Source organism: Aethalodelphis obliquidens, unplaced genomic scaffold (genome assembly GCF_003676395.1).
Source record: "Aethalodelphis obliquidens isolate GAN/ISIS:26980383/991018 unplaced genomic scaffold, ASM367639v1 scaffold3, whole genome shotgun sequence".
NCBI classification, from domain to species: Eukaryota; Metazoa; Chordata; class Mammalia; order Artiodactyla; family Delphinidae; genus Aethalodelphis; species Aethalodelphis obliquidens.
The window spans coordinates 55,047,425-55,065,670 of NW_020837947.1; the positions used below are offsets into that span (position 1 = coordinate 55,047,425).

The 18,246-nt window shown below is 35.7% G+C and overlaps 1 pseudogene; it reads right to left on the reverse strand.

The window, feature by feature from the left end:
- LOC113613142 (cerebral cavernous malformations 2 protein pseudogene) overlaps positions 1–9,677 on the reverse strand; it is a 29,342-nt pseudogene extending 19,665 nt beyond the window's left edge.
- Between the last annotated feature and the right edge of the window lie 8,569 nt (positions 9,678–18,246).

Sequence of the window (18,246 nt, forward strand, 5' to 3'; positions counted from 1 at the left end):
ATCAAAGATATCAGCAAAAGAATTATTTGTGTATCACTCAAATACCTGCCCAGAGAAATTATACCAGCTCTTTTAACAGAATAATATTAAATAAAAATTGTTTACCAAGTGTGGAAGCACCAAATAATAAAAACAGAAGACACTAACAAAATAACACAAATGTAGGGATTGTAGGATATGGCTACCAAAGCAAAGGGAAGAGTCTGGAGTGACTAACCCTGAGAAGCCTGCAGGAAGGCTCTGCAGAGCTTAAACTTAGGCTCAGGAAGGGGGTGGTGCTGCTATGCTGTTGCTGGCATCTCTGAAATCAAAGAGGGTCCCCATGGAGCTGAGTTCCAGATTTCTAAGAAGTGAACACTGGCCCACTGGTATTGAGATCTACAAGTAACAAAATAAGACTGGTTCTAAGGGTATAGAAAAATTGCAAAATGGATTCAGCTGCTGCTATGCGGTTATGGGAACAGACTGCCACCTCCAGGATGAAGAATCATTGCCAAGGTGATGCCTATACAAACAAAAAGCAAAACAGGAACAGGAAGAAAACTAGAAGGAGCAAATCCATTCTCCTTTCTCAAGTTTACCAATCTCCTTCTATTAGTGGAAACTAACCAAGAATAGCTGGCAAAATAGAAACTGATTTGGAGAGTCCCAATCCCAACATCATGAAGTTGCATATAGAAGGGTAGATTTGAAGCTGAGAGAGGCAATAGCTTATAATATATAAACACACAAATACATACTTAGGAAAGTATATGTATATATTACTAAAACTATAGATAGATATATAATTATGTATATCTATTCGTATGTATATAAAACTCTTATAGATATGACACATAAATGTCAAGTTCAGGAAATTTATACCACCTAAAGAATATGCTTGGTCTATAAATAGTCTCTTGAGATATTAGGATGACAGCTGAAGACTATCCAAAAGGAAAAATGATAATGATAAACAGTCTATCAATTTTAGAAAATACAGGAAAAAACCCTAAAATTTTATTCAGGAAATGTTACTTTTAAATATGCTTGCTTTAATCAATTAGATCCAAGCAGAAAACTCATGTCATATAGGGTTTTGCTAACATATTCAATGTCACAACCTTTAAAAAATGGTTGAGCATATTTTCATGTGCCTGTTGACCATCTACATGTTCTTCCTGGAGAAATGTCTATTTAGGTCTTCTGCCCAGTTTTGAATTAGATTTTTTTTTGTTGTTGTTATTGAGTTGTATGAGCTGTTGGTATATTTTGGAAATTAAGCCCTTGTCAGTTGCATCACTTGCAAATATTTTCTCCCAGTCTGTATTTTAAAAATCACTCTTAAATAATTTTAAAAAAAGATAAAAAGTGAGTTAAGTAATACAAAATTAGAACACTATCCACCAAACCTGACCTAATTCACAAGTTAATAATGAATGAGGAGAACATTTTTTCAAGGTGCACAGGAAACATTTACTGACTGTATTAACCCTATGCAGAAACATTAAAAAGTCTCAGTATATTTAAAGTATTTAAGTAATATAAATTATACCCTCGTACATACTGAAGGTAATTAGACATCAATAAAAAAAAATCTAAAGCATCAACCTACACTTGGTAGATGTTCTATATTTGTGGCTCCAAAAAGTAGTCACAAATATTTCAAACTAAATAATAATAAACCCCCAAATGTCAAAATTTGTATGATACAAATTTAAGGCACATTTTAAAGAGCAAATAAAACATAGGTTAATAATTGAAGAGAAATAGTAAATACAAAATGTGAAATGAATGACATTTCAAAAATAGATAAAAATAAAGAAAATAAAACAGTTAAAATCCTAGCCATGCTAATCAAGAAAAAATAAACAAAATTAACTATATCACACATGACAAAGAGGGCATCCCTAAAGATATCCACAGGCAGCGACGTTATCTTATGTAAAAGTTCCCAAAGAAGGACTGGCTACATTCCTGCAGTTTATGTAACCCACAGATACTACAATGGAAAAGCACAAACATTCGCTTATTTTTCATATTAAAATAAAATGGAAAACTGGTCAATAACAGCAAGAGAAGGAAGAGAATGATAAGTAAAATGCATTTTGAAAGACTTAAAGAATCAAAATAGAGAAATGCTTACTTAGTTTGGCTATGTTACTTTCCAGATGTATGCACAGACAGAAGTGAGAAAAATTCTACTCGGAAAGACAGAGTTTGTATAATTTATACCAGTGGGGCTGCATTAGACATATCTATTTTCACTCTAAGCACAAATCTTAAGGGTATAGAGTCCTGCTTTGCATAATAAGTGTAAACTGGTAGTAGCAAACCAAAAACTATAGAACTGAGAACTTCTGGATTCTACCCCAAGATGCAGAGCTAAATAGTGGGACACTTCCTCTCTTGCAACAGAAAAAGAGGTGGACTAACTTCAAAATCATAACTGGTAGCAGATCAAATAACTGGCCCAAAATCTAAGAAAATACAATGCTTGAAGAGAGAAAACAGATGCAAATTCACACTTACTGGAATAGATGCTACTGAACACATTAGAGTTTAGCTAGAATTGCTGACAAAATATTAAAGGTCAAGTGCAGATTGGCAGGATAGTGTGAAATCCCTGGAAGGAGTGGTCAATATATACAAGCTCTTTTTCCTGAATCTTTACAGAAACAGCTCTGAGAGGTGTCTTTTGTGCTACAGACATAGGAGAGAGGAATGGCAGCCTTTCAAGAGGGGCAAGAAACTCAACTCAGATTCTGCTCCTTGTTATCTCTTCTATGGAACAAAAGCTACATTCTTGTGTATGGAGAGGAGGAGAGGGGTGCAGGCATATGTGTATATGCTCATATCCAATGTAATACTCATATCCAATAGGTCAAACTATATGGATATAAAACAGATAAGTGTTTGCCAGGGGTTGGAGGAGGAAAGGGGCTGACTGCAAAGGAGCTTCATATGAGAAATTTAGAGTGATGGAAATTTACTCTTTGTTATCGGGGTGTGGGATACATGACTTTATGCATTTGTCAAAACCCATTGAACTGTAACATCGCAAGGAGTGACTTGGTTGAATACTGTGATAGGGTGCAAGACACACTACCCCAAAATACGGCACCTTAGTACATTGAATATTTTAAGCTAAAAGAGTGTGAGAAAACCACAGAAGCAGGAATACCACTGTGACTCCCTCCCCGCCACCTCACCCTTCTTCCCTGAAATGGGTCATAAAAGCCTCATGTGAGAGATGCCCTTCCTATATCTGGAGAAAAGGAGCACCCTTATCTCGGAAGACAAAGGGATGCCAAGAAGAATCTTAACAAACAGGCCTTGATAAGTTTTTCCCAGGTCGCTACACTTAGCTTATACCCTTTTGTCCTATCACATTTTTCCATGACTTTCTACTCTTCATCAAACCTAGTATAAACATGCTTTTGATCTTCATTTTCTTATGAAAGCTTCTGTGCCATGTAAAACTGATATTAAATAAATTTAGGCTTTTCTCTTGCTAATCTGTGTTTTGTTACAGAGCCCCACCCAAGAACCAAGAAGGGTAGAAGGAAAAGCTATTTTTCCCCTTCCCTACAATGTAGACAAATGAGGAAATAGAAAAATCACCATAAGAACACCATAGTAATAACTACTGCAAGCAAGATTCATTGATGAATGACAAAATTAGTGGACAAACTTTAAAAAGAAACTAGCTATTTGCATACTCCAATATACCTTCCCCCCAACTTTTTAACTACTTTGATAGTTTCAAAAAAATATTATGAATTCTCAGTTACCTCTCTATCAAGGAGATGGGAGTTCAATTGCCTTCCTTTTCATTGTAAGCTGGGCTTAGTAACTAGATTCTAATGATAGATTATGAAAACGAAAAACTAGTTCTTTGGAGGAGACTTGAGTAGACATGACAACAAAATGCAGTTTGGGATCCAGAATTGGATCCTGGAATTGAAAAAGTACTTTAGTAAATAAAGTCTGTGACTTTACTGGTATTGATTATTCAAGGAATTAACATTAGGAGAAGATGAGTGAAAGTTATATGAGAACTTTCCATACCATTTCTTAAACAACTTTGAGATATAATTTGTAAATCATAAATTCACCCATGCACAATTCAATAACTTTTAGTGTATTTACACAATTATGCAGCTATCATGAAAATCTAATTTTAGAACCTTGCATCACCCCCGCAAAAGAAACCCCATATCTGTTAGCTATCAGTCCTCATTTCTTTCCACCATCATCCCTTCCCAATCTAGACCACTAATATACTTTCTGTCTCCAAGTTTGCCTTTTGTAGACATTTCAAATAAATGGAATCATTCAATCTATCTTTTATGATTGGCTTCTTTCACTTAGCCTAATGTCTTCAAAATCCTTTCATGTTGTAGCATATATTAGCACTTCATTAATTTTTATTCCATTGCATGACTATTCTGTTGTGCAAATGGATAACAAAACCACAATTTTTAATCCCTTCATCAGCTGGAAATTTGTATCATTTCTACTTTTTGGCTATCATGAATAATGCTACTGTGAAGGTAGCATACAAGCTTGTGTGTGGATATATATTTTGGGTTCTCTTGGGATTATATCTAGGGCTAGGATTGCTAAATCCTATGGTAATTCTACATTTAACATTTTGATAACCTGCCAAACCGTTTGCGGGCAGCAGTCCTACAAGGAAGGAGCCTCTGCATTTAAATAGAAAGGGAGTGTTAGCTTTCAATAGGGAGGGCTGGGCAACTTCTGCAGGCTCAGGGATTGCAGTTATATCTAAGGATTCAGCATTTGGGGACACCTGTCAAATTAGGGTCCTATATTTCCCCAACACCGGCCCTGAATTTGGCGTAGCGAACCTGATTTAGTTGGGTTTTTAACCTTTTCTGGACCTCAGCCATTCATACTATTAAGTCCTTGGCCTGGCCTCAGCTTTACCTGTCCTCCAGCTGCAGGATAAGAGTCACTTTACACACTGCCAAAGGGACACTTTGGCTTTCACGCTAGCTTTAATTACCTATTAATCCCCAGCAGCTTTTCATTACTTTTTTCAAGGTATCAATGATACTTAGCAATAAATAGGTATCCTGTCCCATTGTCTTTATATTTACTATTTCCCTTATGCCTCTCAAATGTCTGATAAATGGCTACAGCTTAAGCATTCCCTTTCACTGTTAAACCATGCCAGCTCACTACTTGTGAGACTTTTAACAAGTGGATCACCACCTTGAGTCAGGGGTTCTCTGTGCCCCACTTATCATCTCATGATGGCAGAGAGGCTGGCAAGACATCCAGTTACAAATATTGTTGCATTCTTTCTTGCACCACTCCTGAGAATTACTGTCACTAGTTTGTTTCTGAGGAAGCAGAAACTGAGAAAGAGTTTATCATATGAAGTATTAATTAAGGATCAACACTGTGAGGATGAGGGCGGCAGCAGCACTAAGAGGAAGAGGTGAAACCGATTCACACCTGACAAATTTGACCATCCTCATGAGGACGTTTGGAGTCAATGTAACCTGTCAGCATTTTCCAACATTGCGATTGACCTTGTGGATTCATTGTTGGATATGCGCCACATAGGAAAAGCATGGCCTTGGGTGAGGTCGTTCTCTGCCGCTGTGTCAAACCCTAATTCAGATTCCAAGAGGGGTGACAAGTCCTTCTTTAAAGAGTAATCTGGGTGGTGCACCACACCTATACCTGTATATATAATATGAGATAGAATTAAAAATAGGGTACTCATTTCTAACTTTCAGTCTAATATTCTCCTTCACCATGGTGTTCCAGGTAGAGAAATAGAGCAGTATTTTTGCCTACAATTGGGAACTAGTTAAAAGATGGTTATAATTTTTTTGTGTGACTTTTTTTCTTAAACCAATACTGCTCTCAGTGATACCTTTCCTCTGTAACTGTTTTTTGGTAAAAAGGGTTCCTATCGCTCAATTTGCAAAGTGCATAAGTGTGTTTTTCTTTTCCAATTGTGTGTGTTTCCTACTCCTAATGTTTAACTGTTTAATACAGATTGCCTATTATAGTGTCTATACAAATCATCCATGCTAAACTATATTATTTTATTTTATAAAGTAACCCAGGCAGAAGAAAAATTTTAAAGCAGACATATGTTTGTTTCTCTGTGATGTGTTGAAAATAAGATATGTTGATTCTGAATAATTTGAGAAATAACTTTAAAATATATTTTTTAAAATAGGAAGTCTGCTCCTTAGAAATAATAATTGGCTTTTCTGTTTATGTGCTTGTTTGTTTCCTTAGCTTCATTTCTATTTTTTCTTATGTGTCACACTGTATTTTGGATTTGAACAAGTTGACACAGCAATTTTACAGTTAACAAATAGGACATTTTACAGAGCATCTGGTTGCAGACAGTTAGATATTTAGAGTTAGAGACTGAGGAGTTAAGAAATAAAAGATTCTTATCAAGAATGCAGAATACAGTGTTGTAAAAAACAACACACCAGTCTGATTTTCTTGCAATTTCTAATTTTTATATCATGGAATACCAAAATGAAAGTAAAATATGTGGGATGTATGCAAGTTTAGATAAAAACATATGAGTGAAATGTTTTTTACGTGGACACATTTATCATTGTAAACATCCTTAAACAAATACAATTCATACGATAATAATTCATTAGTTGTTGTTTTACAACCTCTATAGTGTCAATTTAATGCATGTGGTAAATTTTTCTTCAAGTTGAATAATATTCTTATGTATGTGTAGCAAATGCTTTTCTGTAGCAAATGATTTTTAGTCTTTCCACATCAAACACATAGTCATTTTGAAACTGCATGCATACAAATGAGAATTACATGCATGTAAATTTGCATTTGAAATGACTAAATTTTCTTTCCATTTCCGTTCTTTATTCTCAACAATAAACTGTTTCTGTTATCTTAAAAGAATATATTGATTCTAAGCTCAGGATTTTATGACATTAAAGCCAAAGCAGATGTTTACATCCAAGTAATAGGACCAGAACATTTTTTGTTATAATGACCTACTTGGCATTTAAACTTAAAATCTTTTAGAATAAAGGACTTAGATTTCCATAGGCCAAAATTTTATTTGCAGTTTTTCTTCTAGAGCAAAATGATGACAACTATCATATCTAAACCACAGGTATTTTATAAATTCAACATATTTTTAACAAAAAGATGTTTCCTTACAATATCATGAAAGGCAGAAGGCTCAAGAACTCATGAAAATTGCCAAGAGGTATATACCTAATGTTAGAAATTAATTAAAATTATGTTCTTATTTTCAGTTATAGAAATTCCCAATTAAATGCTTAATCTAGATTAAAAAGTAACTCACATGAAATTACTTAGTGTCCTATGATGTCCTAAGAGTTTTATTTTTTGTGATTTTTAAAAATAATGAGCATTATCACAAGGAGATGATCCGAAGTTACGGAATTCTTCAATATTTTGTCACTATTTTTGCTCTAAATATGTTGAAATTCAATATGACAAAACAAATATATAGCTGTGGATACAGATTCAGTTATAAAGTATTAATATAGTGATTGCTAGAGTTAGACTTTCAGAAACAGTAAAAAGACCTCTGAGGCAAAAGTAGAGTAGGAACACTGAGGGCATAAGAATTAGAATCGATCAAAACCAGAACATGAACCCCAAACACAGAGCTGTTAATTTAATTCAAGGGTCAAACTAAAGAGGTTCATAAAAGTAAAACATGAAAGAGTTTGCAAATACCTTCCTCAGGTCCCTAGCATGATCCCTGAATCTAATTTAATGTTTCATATTTTTTGAATGTGTTTTTCTAATTGTTCCAATATTATTTGTTGAAAAGATTATTTTTCCACTAAATTGTGTTTGCACCGTTCTCAAAAATGAGCTGTCCATATAAGTGTGGGTTTACCTCTGGACTCAATATTCTGTTCCACTGATGTATGTGTTTATCTTAATTTCAATACTGCACTTCTTTTATTGCTATATAGCTTTATAAAAAGTTTTGAAATCAGGTAGTGTTAACCCAACTTGCCTTTCCTAATTTGTTTCATCTGTTCTAGATATTTTTTCATTTCTATGTGAATTTTCAATACCACAAGAACTTAAAATCTTACTAACAACCTCATGAGGGAACTTGGAAGTAAAACCTTCCACAATCTTGTCTTGTAATGATTACAGTCGTAGCTGACATCTTGGTTGCAGTCTGTGAGAGACCCTAAAAATACTACCTACAAAAACTGTGAGATAGGAATTTCTAGTATCTGGTCTGGCATGTAAGAAGTCACCACTACATTCTAACAATGAGTAAAAAGCTAAACCGACTGAAAAATTAACAGTTCTTCTTGGATCCCTTAACTAGGGTAAGACACAGGACAAATGCCTGCCCTGAAGACTGGGGAGTCAAATGAAGGAATACAGGGAGTCATAGCTTAACAGAGCAGACGCTCTTGAGGAAGAACCACCACAGGAACCTCAACGGTAATTGACGAGTTGCAGAGGTTCAGTGTGGACAAAACCAAGAGTTAAAATCTCCAGGTGGACTCAGTCTTAGGGAGATCTCCACAATACAGTGAGGTTTACCTTCAGGAATTTGACCAGATTCTCACAGTAAATATCAAAGAAGAATCTCCTGTGGCTTCTGGTTGGGGGAAGGAAAATGGGACCATTTTGAAATACACCAGAGAACCCTGTTCTTAACAAGGCTTTCCCTTAGAGGAATCTAGTTAACCAAGAGCCTAACTTGTTGGAGTATTATCAGAGGCTAACTGACCTGGAAAAAGGGAAATACCAAATTCCAGGCCACACTAGATATTTTGTTCCATCAAAGGGAGGAGAAAAACCTGAGACACTGTTGTGAAGTGCACAGTCTAGAAGCATAGACTCATCAAAAGACTGAGACCTAATCATAGGACTATAGAATGCTTCCTCGCCCCACAGACCTCACCACCACATTGCTAAAAGCTGATTTACAGCAGTTGCTTTTACCTAGTACATCACCTAGGTACTATCAAGAAAAAATTCACAAGACATACCAATGGCATAAACTATCTATCAAGAAACTATCTACCTATCAAGAAAAAAATCACAAGGCACACCAGTGGAATAAAACAACTTGAAGAGACAGAGCCAGTATCAGAACCAGACACAGGAGGAATGTTGGAATTATCAGACTGGGAATTTAAAACAACTGTGATTAACATGCTAAGAGCTCTAATGGATAAAGTAGACAGCATGTAAAAATGGATGGGTAATGTAAGCAGAGAGTTGGAGATTTTAAGGAAGAAGCAAAAAGAAATGTTACTGATTGAGAAGGTGGAAGCTCTCGGCGAAGCTGCAGTCCCGGGCTGCCTGGTCACGCCCTGCTTCCTCCCTACCAATCCGCCCCTCTCTCCAGCACCCCCACCTCTCTCCCCGAGTGACTGAGAGCCTAGCACCCCACCCCCGCCACATGGCATGGAGCCAAGATCCCAGCAGAGCCCTAACTACCCATTTGGCATCTCTTACCTCCACAGTCGCTGAGCTGCCCCAGAGCCCGAGCAGAGGGCAGCATGACTCCCTAGGCTTGCCGCAGCCGTGCCCATAGCCACAACTTCACTGCACTCTGGTTGGATCCTGCTGGCCAACCCCAGTCTGCCCTCGGGTTCACCATGCCAGCTGTGTGGCTGACAGGGCCTTGGTGCTATGGCCATGTGTCAGGCCTGTGCCTATGAGGTGGGAGAGCCGAGTTCAGGACATTGGTCCAACAGAGACCTCCTGGCTCCACGTAATATCAAACAGCGAAAGCACTCCCAGAGATCTCCATCTCTACTCTAAGACCCAGCTCCACTCAACGACCAGCAAGTTACAGTGCTGGACACTCCATGCCAAACAACTAGCAACACAGGAACACAACCCCACCCATTAGCAGAGAGACTGCCTAAAATCATAATTGGTCACAGAGACCCCAAAACACACCACGGGATGTAGTCCTGCCCACCAGAAAGACAAGATCCAACCTCATCCACCAGAACATAGGCACTATTCCCCTCCACCAGAAAGCCTACACAACCCACTGAACCAACCTTAGCCACTGGGAGCACACACCAAAAACAACGGGAACTACGAACCTGCAGCCTGCAAAAAGGAGACCCCAAACACAGTAAGATAAGCAAAATGCAAAGACAGAAAAACACACAGCAGATGAAGGAGCAAAGTAAAAACACACCAGACCAAACAAATGAAGAAGAAATAGGCAGTTTACCTGAAAAAGAAATCAGAATAATGATAGTAAAGATATCCAAAATCTTGGAAATAGAATGGAGAAAATACAAGAAACATTTAACAGGGATAAGAAGAACTACAGAGCAAACAAACAATGATGAACAACACAATAAATGAAATTAACTATTCTCTAGAAGGAATCAATAGTAGAATAACTGAGGCAGAAGAACGGATAAGTGACCTGGAAGATAAAACAGTGGAAATAACTACTGCAGAGCAGAATAAAGAAAAAAGAATGAAAAGAATTGAGGACAGTCTCAGAGACCTCTGGGACAACATTAAACACACCAGCCTTCGAATAATAGGGGTCCCAGAAGAAGAAGAGAAAAAGAAACAGACTGAGAAAATATTTGAAGAGATTATAGTTGAAAACTTCCCTAATATGGGAAAGGAAATAAGTCCAGGAAGTGCAGAGGGTCCCATACAGGGACACATTAAGACACATATTAATCAAATTATCAGAAATTAAATACAAAGAAAAAATATTAAAAACAGCAAGGGAAAAACAACAAATAACATACAATGGAATTCCCATAAGGTTAACAACTGATCTTTCAGCAGAAATTCTGCAAGCGAGAAGGGAGTGGCAGGACATATTTAAAGCAATGAAGGGGAAAAAACTACAAACAAAATTACTCTACCCAGCAAGGATTTCATTCAGATTTTATGGAGAAATTACAACCTTTACAGACAAGCAAAAGCTAAGAGATTTCAGCACCACCAAACCGGCTTTACAACAAATGCTAAAGGAACTTCTCTAGGCATCAAACACAAGAGAAGGAAAAGACCTACAATAACAAAACCAAGACAATTAAGAAAATGGTAATAAGAACATACATATCGATAACTACTTTACATGTAAATGGATTAAATGCTCCAACCAAAAGACATAGACTGGCTGAATGGATACAAAAACAAGACCTGTATATATGCTGTCTACAAGAGACCCACCTCAGACCTAGGGACACTTACAGACTGAAAGTGAGGGCATGGAAAAAGATATTCCATGCAAATGGAAATCAAAAGAAAGCTGGAGTAGCAATTCTCATATCAGATGAAATAGACTTTAAAACAAAGACTATTACAAGAGACAAAGAAGGCCACTACATAATGATCAAGGGATCAATCCAAGAAGAAGATAGAACAATTGTAAATATTTATCCACCCAACATAAGAGCACCTCAATACATAAGGCAAATGCTAACAGCCGTAAAAGGGGAAATGGACAGTAACACAATCATTGTAGGGGACTTTAACACTCCACTTTCAACAGTGGACAGATCATCCAAAATGAAGATAGATAAGGAAACACAAGCTTTAAATGATACATTAAACAAAATGGACTTCATTGATGTTTATAGGACATTCCATCCAAAAACAACAGAATACACTTTCTTGTCAAGTGCCCATGGAACATTCTTGAGGATAGATCATATCTTGGGTCACAAATCAAGCCTTGGTAAATTTAAGAAAATTGAAATCATATCAAGTATCTTTTCTGACCGCAACGCTATGAGACTAGATATCAATTACAGGGAAAAATCTGTAAAAAATACAAATACATGGAGGCTAAGCAATACATTACTAAATAACCAAGAGATCACTGAAGAAATCGAAAAGGAAGTCAAAAAATACCTAGAAACAAATGAATGAAAACACGATGACCCAACACCTATGGGATGCAGCAAAAGCAGTTCTAAGAGGAAAGTTTATAGCATTACAATCCTTCTTCAAGAAACATCACAAATAAACAACATAAACTTATATCTAAAGCAATTAGAGAAAGAAGAACAAAAAAACCCCAAGGTTAGCAGAGGGAAAGAAATCATAAAGATCAGTAATAAATGAAAAAGAAAAGAAGGAAGCAATATGAAAGATCAATAAAACTAAAAGCTGGTTCTTTAGAAGATAAACAAAATTAATAAACCATTAGCCAGACTCATCAAGAAAGAAAGGGAGAAGACTCAAATCAATAGAATTAGAAATGAAAAAAGAGAAGTAACAACTGACACTGCAGAAATACAAAGGATCATGAGAGATTATTACAAGCAACTCTATGCCAATAAAATGGACAACCTGGAAGAAATGGACAAATTCTTAGAAAAGCAGAACCTTCTGAGACTGAACCAGGAAGAAATAGAAAATATGAACAGACCAATCACAAGCACTGAAATTGAAACTGTGATTAAAAATCTTCCAACAAACAAAAGCCCAGGACCAGATGGCTTCACAGGTGAATTCTATCAAACATTTAGAGAAGAGCTAACACCTGTCCTTCTCAAACACTACTGAAATATAGCAGAGGAAGGAACACTCCCAAAGTCGTTCTAAGAGGCTACCATCACCATGCTACCAAAACCAGACAAATATGTCACAAAGAATAAAAAATACAGGGCAATATCACTGATGAACATAGATGCAAAAGTCCTCAACAAAACACTAGCAAACAGAATCTAATGGCACATTAAAAGGATCATACACCATGATCAAGTGGGGTGTAATCCAGCAACACAAGGATTCTTCAATATATGCAAATCAATCAATGTGAAAAACCATATTAACCAACTGAAGGAGAAAAATCATATGATCATCCCAATAGGTGCAGGAAAAGCTTTCAACAAAATTCAACACCAATTTATGATAAAAACCCTCCAGAAAGTAGCCATAGAGGGAAATTACATCAACATAATAAAGGCCATATATGACAAACCCAGAGCCAACATCATTCTCAATGGTGAAAACTGAAAACATTTCCTCTATGATCAGGAACAAGACAAGGTTGTCCACTCACACCAATATTATTCAACATAGTTTTGGAAGTTTTAGCTGCAGCAATCAAAGAAGAAAAAGGAATACAAATCGAAAAGAAGTAAAGCTGTCACTGTTGGCAGATGACATTGATACTATACATAGAGAATCCTAAAGATGGTACCAGAAAACTACCAAAGCTAATTAATGAATTTGGTAAACTAGCAGGATACAAAATTAATGCACAGAAATCCCTTTCATTCCTATACACTAATGATGAAAATCTGAAAGAGAAATTAAGGAAACACTCCCATTTACCATTGCAACAAAAAGAATAAATTACCTAGGAATAAACCTACCTAGGGAGACAAAAGACCTGTATGCAGAAAATTATGACACTGATGAAAGAAATTAAAGATGATACAAACAGATGGAGAGATATACCATGTTCTTGGATTGGAAGAATCAACATTGTGAAAATGACTGTACTACCCAAAGCAATCTACAGGTTCAATGCAATCCCTATCAAACTACCAATGGCATTTTTCACAGAACTATAACAAAAAATTTCACAATTTTTATGGAAACACAAACAACCCTGAATAGCCAGAGCAATCTTGAGAATGGAAAACGGACCTGAAGTAATCAGGCTTCCTGACCTCAGACTATACTACAAAGCTATGATAATCAAGACAGTGTGGTACTGGTACAAAAACAGAAATATAGATCAATGGAACAGAATAGAAAGTCCAGAGATAAACCCATGCACCTATGGTCACCTAATTTTTGATAAAGGAGGCAAGAATATACAATGGATAAAAGACAGCCTATTCAATAAGTGGTGCTGGGAAAACTGGACAGCTACATGTAAAAGAATGAAATTAGAACACTCCCTAACACCATTCTCAAAAATAAACTCAAAATGGATTAAAGACCTAAATGTAAGGCCAGACACTATAAAACTCTTAGAGGAAAACATAGGCAGAACACTCTGTGACATAAATCACAGCAAGATCCTTTTGACCCACTTCCTAGTGAAATGGAAATAAAAATAAACAAATGGGACCTAATGAAACAAAAGCTTTTGCACAGCAAAGGAAACCATAAACAAGATAAAAAGACAACTCTCAGAATGGGAGAAAATATTTGCAAATGAAGCAACTGACAAAGGATTAATTTCCAAAATTTACAAGCAACTCATGGAGGTCAATATGAAAACAACAAACAACCTAATCCAAAAACGGGTGGAAGACCTAAATAGACATCTCTCCAAAGAAGTTATACAGATTGCCAACAGACACATGAAAGAATGCTCAACATCACTGATCATTAGAGAAATGCAAGTCAAAACTACAATGAGGTATCACCTCACACCAGTCAGAATGACCATCATCCAAAAATCTACAAACAGTAAATTCTGGAGAGGGTGTGGAGAAAAGGGAACCCTCCTGCACTGTTGGTGGGAATGTAAATTGATACAGCCACTATGGAGAACAGTATGGAGGTTCCTTAAAAAACTAAAAATAGAGCTACCATACTACCCAGCAATCCCACTACTGGGCATACACCCTAAGAAAACCATAATTCAAAAAGAGTTATGTACCACAATGGTCATTGCAGCTCTATTTACAATAGCCAGGACATGGAAGCAACCTAAGTGTCCATCGACAGATGAATGGATAAAGAAGATGTGGCACATATATACAATGGAATATTACTCAGCCATAAAAAGAAAAACTATGTTATTTTTAGTGAGGTGGATGAACCTAGTGGCTGTCATATGGTGTGAAGTATGTCAGAAAGAGAAAAACAAATACTGTATGCTAACACATATATATGGAATCTAAAAAAAAAAAAAGTGGTTCTGAAGAACCTAGGCGCAGGACAGGAATAAAGTCGCAGATGTAGAGAATGGACTTGAGGACACGGGGAGGGGGAAGGGTAAGCTGGGACACAGTGAGAGAGTGGCATGGACATATATACACTACCAAATGTAAAATAGAGAGCAGCCACATAGCACAGGGAGATCAGCTCGGTTCTTTGTGACCACCTAGAGTGGTGGGATATGGAGTTTGGGAAGGAGAAGCAAGAGGGAGGAGATATGGGAACATATGTATATGTATAGCTAAACTATGTATATAGTTTTTGTTATAAAGCAGTAACTATACACCATTGTAAAGCAATTATACTCCAATAAAGATGTTAAAAAAAAAAGAAAAGAAATGTTATCCAACAAAAACAGTGCAAAAGAATGAAGAATGCCTTTGATTAGCTTACCAATAGACTGGACAAAGTTGACGAAAGAATCTCTGAGGTAGAGTGTATATAAATAGAATCCTTGAAAACTAAAGGCAAAGAAATCAAAGACATTGCAAAACAGAACAGAATATCCAAGGACTATGGGACATCTACCAAAGGTGTAACTTATGCATAGTGGAGATACCAGAAGAAGGAGAGAAAAAAATCAGAAGAAATATTTGAAACAATAATGACTGAATATTTCTCCAAATTAATATCAGACACAAAAGCACAGATTCAGGAAGCTCAGAGAATACCAAGCAGAATAAATGCCAATAACGTGTCATTTTGATAGTACTTAAGATCAACAACAAACTCCTGGAAGAAGCCTGGAAACTGTCTCAACGACATTAACGGTGTTGTAAAGGGCCCACATTGGATATTTCTTCTCTCTCAGTCATCATTCATTGTCTTCCATCACCTGATGGCTACTATCTTGAAAACAATTATTTCATATATGTTATCTTTTATTGTGTGAAGTTATATTTTTAAATAGAAATACCTGCATACATAATAGTCAACAGTATGATCTCTTGGAGTTCACTGGTAAACGTGAACAAACTTTCGAACAGAAATTTTTTTTTCTTTTTAACTCAGAAGGTATTCTATTACCTAAATTAGTTAAAAATAGTCTTGCAAAGTTAAGTTCTTCTCAGAATAGTACAGACTTTTCTTTGTATTTACAATTACCCCCAAGATCTCTAAAACTTATTTCTACCAGTTAATATTGTTTTAAATAAATTTTAAATACTTATATGTACTTCCTATTTTCAAAGAAATGAAACCCCATTTTAATTACAATGAAATAGAAAAAAGTACAATTTTCTTTAATAAACATACTAAATGATTTAGGTGGTTACAGTGATAAATACTAAAAGTTCATGATGAGAAACCCCACCCTCCCCATCGTGACCTTACCTTAAGGAGAGAGAAGTTTCAGTATGACAAAGAGAAAGATTCATTTTTGTTTTCCTCCTGAGATCATGAGAGAAAGAGAGAGAGAGAAACACTAGATAATGGAGAAGAAATGGGAAAAAAGCGGAACTGATTAACTGACGAGATGCACAGATTACATTCGAGGACAGTAAAATTGCTTTAAGTTTGCAAAAATGAAATAAATATGTTTCTTGCAGTGTCCATTACTGTTGGTTTTATTACTGTGATATAAACCTCTTTTCTATCTGCCTTCAGATTGTCCAGAATTTTAAGATACAAATGCTTGCTGAGAAGGATTGTTGTTATAGAAGCTAAATTGACCTTGATCATCACACTGATAGTGACATGAAGAAGTGTAGCAGCCACAAAGCCTAGAGTAGAGATAACCAGAAAGCATAAGAAATTTTAATAAAACGTTTTGAGACATTGAAATGCCTTGGTTTATGAAATTCAAGTCATAAAGCAATGTTAACTGGATCTCTATAGATGGAGAAACTGTAAGCAATTTATTTATGCAGGCAAAACTCCAATAGTTACAACACCCAAATGGAATTTGTACAGTTTGCATCTTTTGTAATGAAGAGATTCCACTTATTTACTAAACAAAAGCACTGAACCAGAGGAGTAGCAACAAGATAATAATCTATTGACTGTACTAGAAGAAAATAAACACAGAGATTTTGTTAAAATTATAGGTTAACTTATTCTATAAGTTTTCTTCCATTTTTATAATTTTAAATGTATCCACAGTCACCAATAGTGACTTACTTGAAAAATCACATATAACCAATGATCATATGGCAAAGAATGGGTTTTTCCATATATATAAATATGTCATTTTGAGGATATACATATAAATAAACTGTAAAGGCAGTGCTACCTTAGACATAATATACTATTGCATCTTCATACTTGCATGACTTACATAACACTTTCAAAATTGACAAGTATGTCATGCAGAGTCTAAATCCCCATGTTTTCATACAGTTCTAGTAAAATTGTTAAATTGTCATTGCCTTTTCAGTTCTAAAAAGCCTTTATGTTTTGAAATGTATAATACTAACTCAAAGAAATAGAAAAATTGAAAGCTGCTGAGAAGATGCATACAGAGATAAAAAGACATGTAAAATTTTGAGTAGAAAATGAGTAATAGAAATATTCTTTAAATATTTAATACTGAACATATCCTTAGAATTAGTGGAACCTTACCATTGAAGCCAGTAGTTTACATTTCTTTTGCATTTAATCCTCTATTTCATAGTTGTTCTTTGTTCACTTCAGGAATGTTTCAGAATTCTGATGGCCTATTACCAGCAAGATAAAAGAAATTGCAGAAAATATACACCAGTCGTACAGTTGTGACATGCACACCTGAGACAAAAAACCAATCAGACAAAAGCAAATGCTCCTGGTAGTTGGCATATGAGTGATTATTGAAAAATTTTGGTTCAAAGCATAGTGTATCACTTTTGTAGACAAAAATATGCATCTGAATTAATATTAATCCTCGAGTTAGAAATGTTAGGAATGTAGTTGAGCATTTTGACAGTCAAGCAGAATTTTCTAATGCAGAGCTTGAAAAACAGAATCTTCCACAAAAATTTATAAGGTTCTAAGACTAATAATCCAGCAAATGAAGCAGTGTAAATTTCAAAAACTTCAGGATTTTCTTTGATTGACTGCCAAAGTTTACAAGAAGCTCTTTATATATATATATATAATGTAAAAACTTACTGTACTTTAGTAATCTTACAGAGTTCAACGATTTTCAAGCTTAATGAATTTAAAATGTTATTTGTTACTTCTCTGAAAATCCTACCTTATCCATGGTGTAAATCCAAAAGTACATGGGATTGTAAAGATTTCTGACACAGGGAGAGATTTCCTAAGCTTTTCTGAAACAGCCAGACAAACACTGAAATTCTGAAATAAACCCAGGGCATCATATGGCTCATTTATAATTCTCTTCTTGTAACAAACAGGACAAAAATCTTCCTTCAAGTATTTGATTTTATT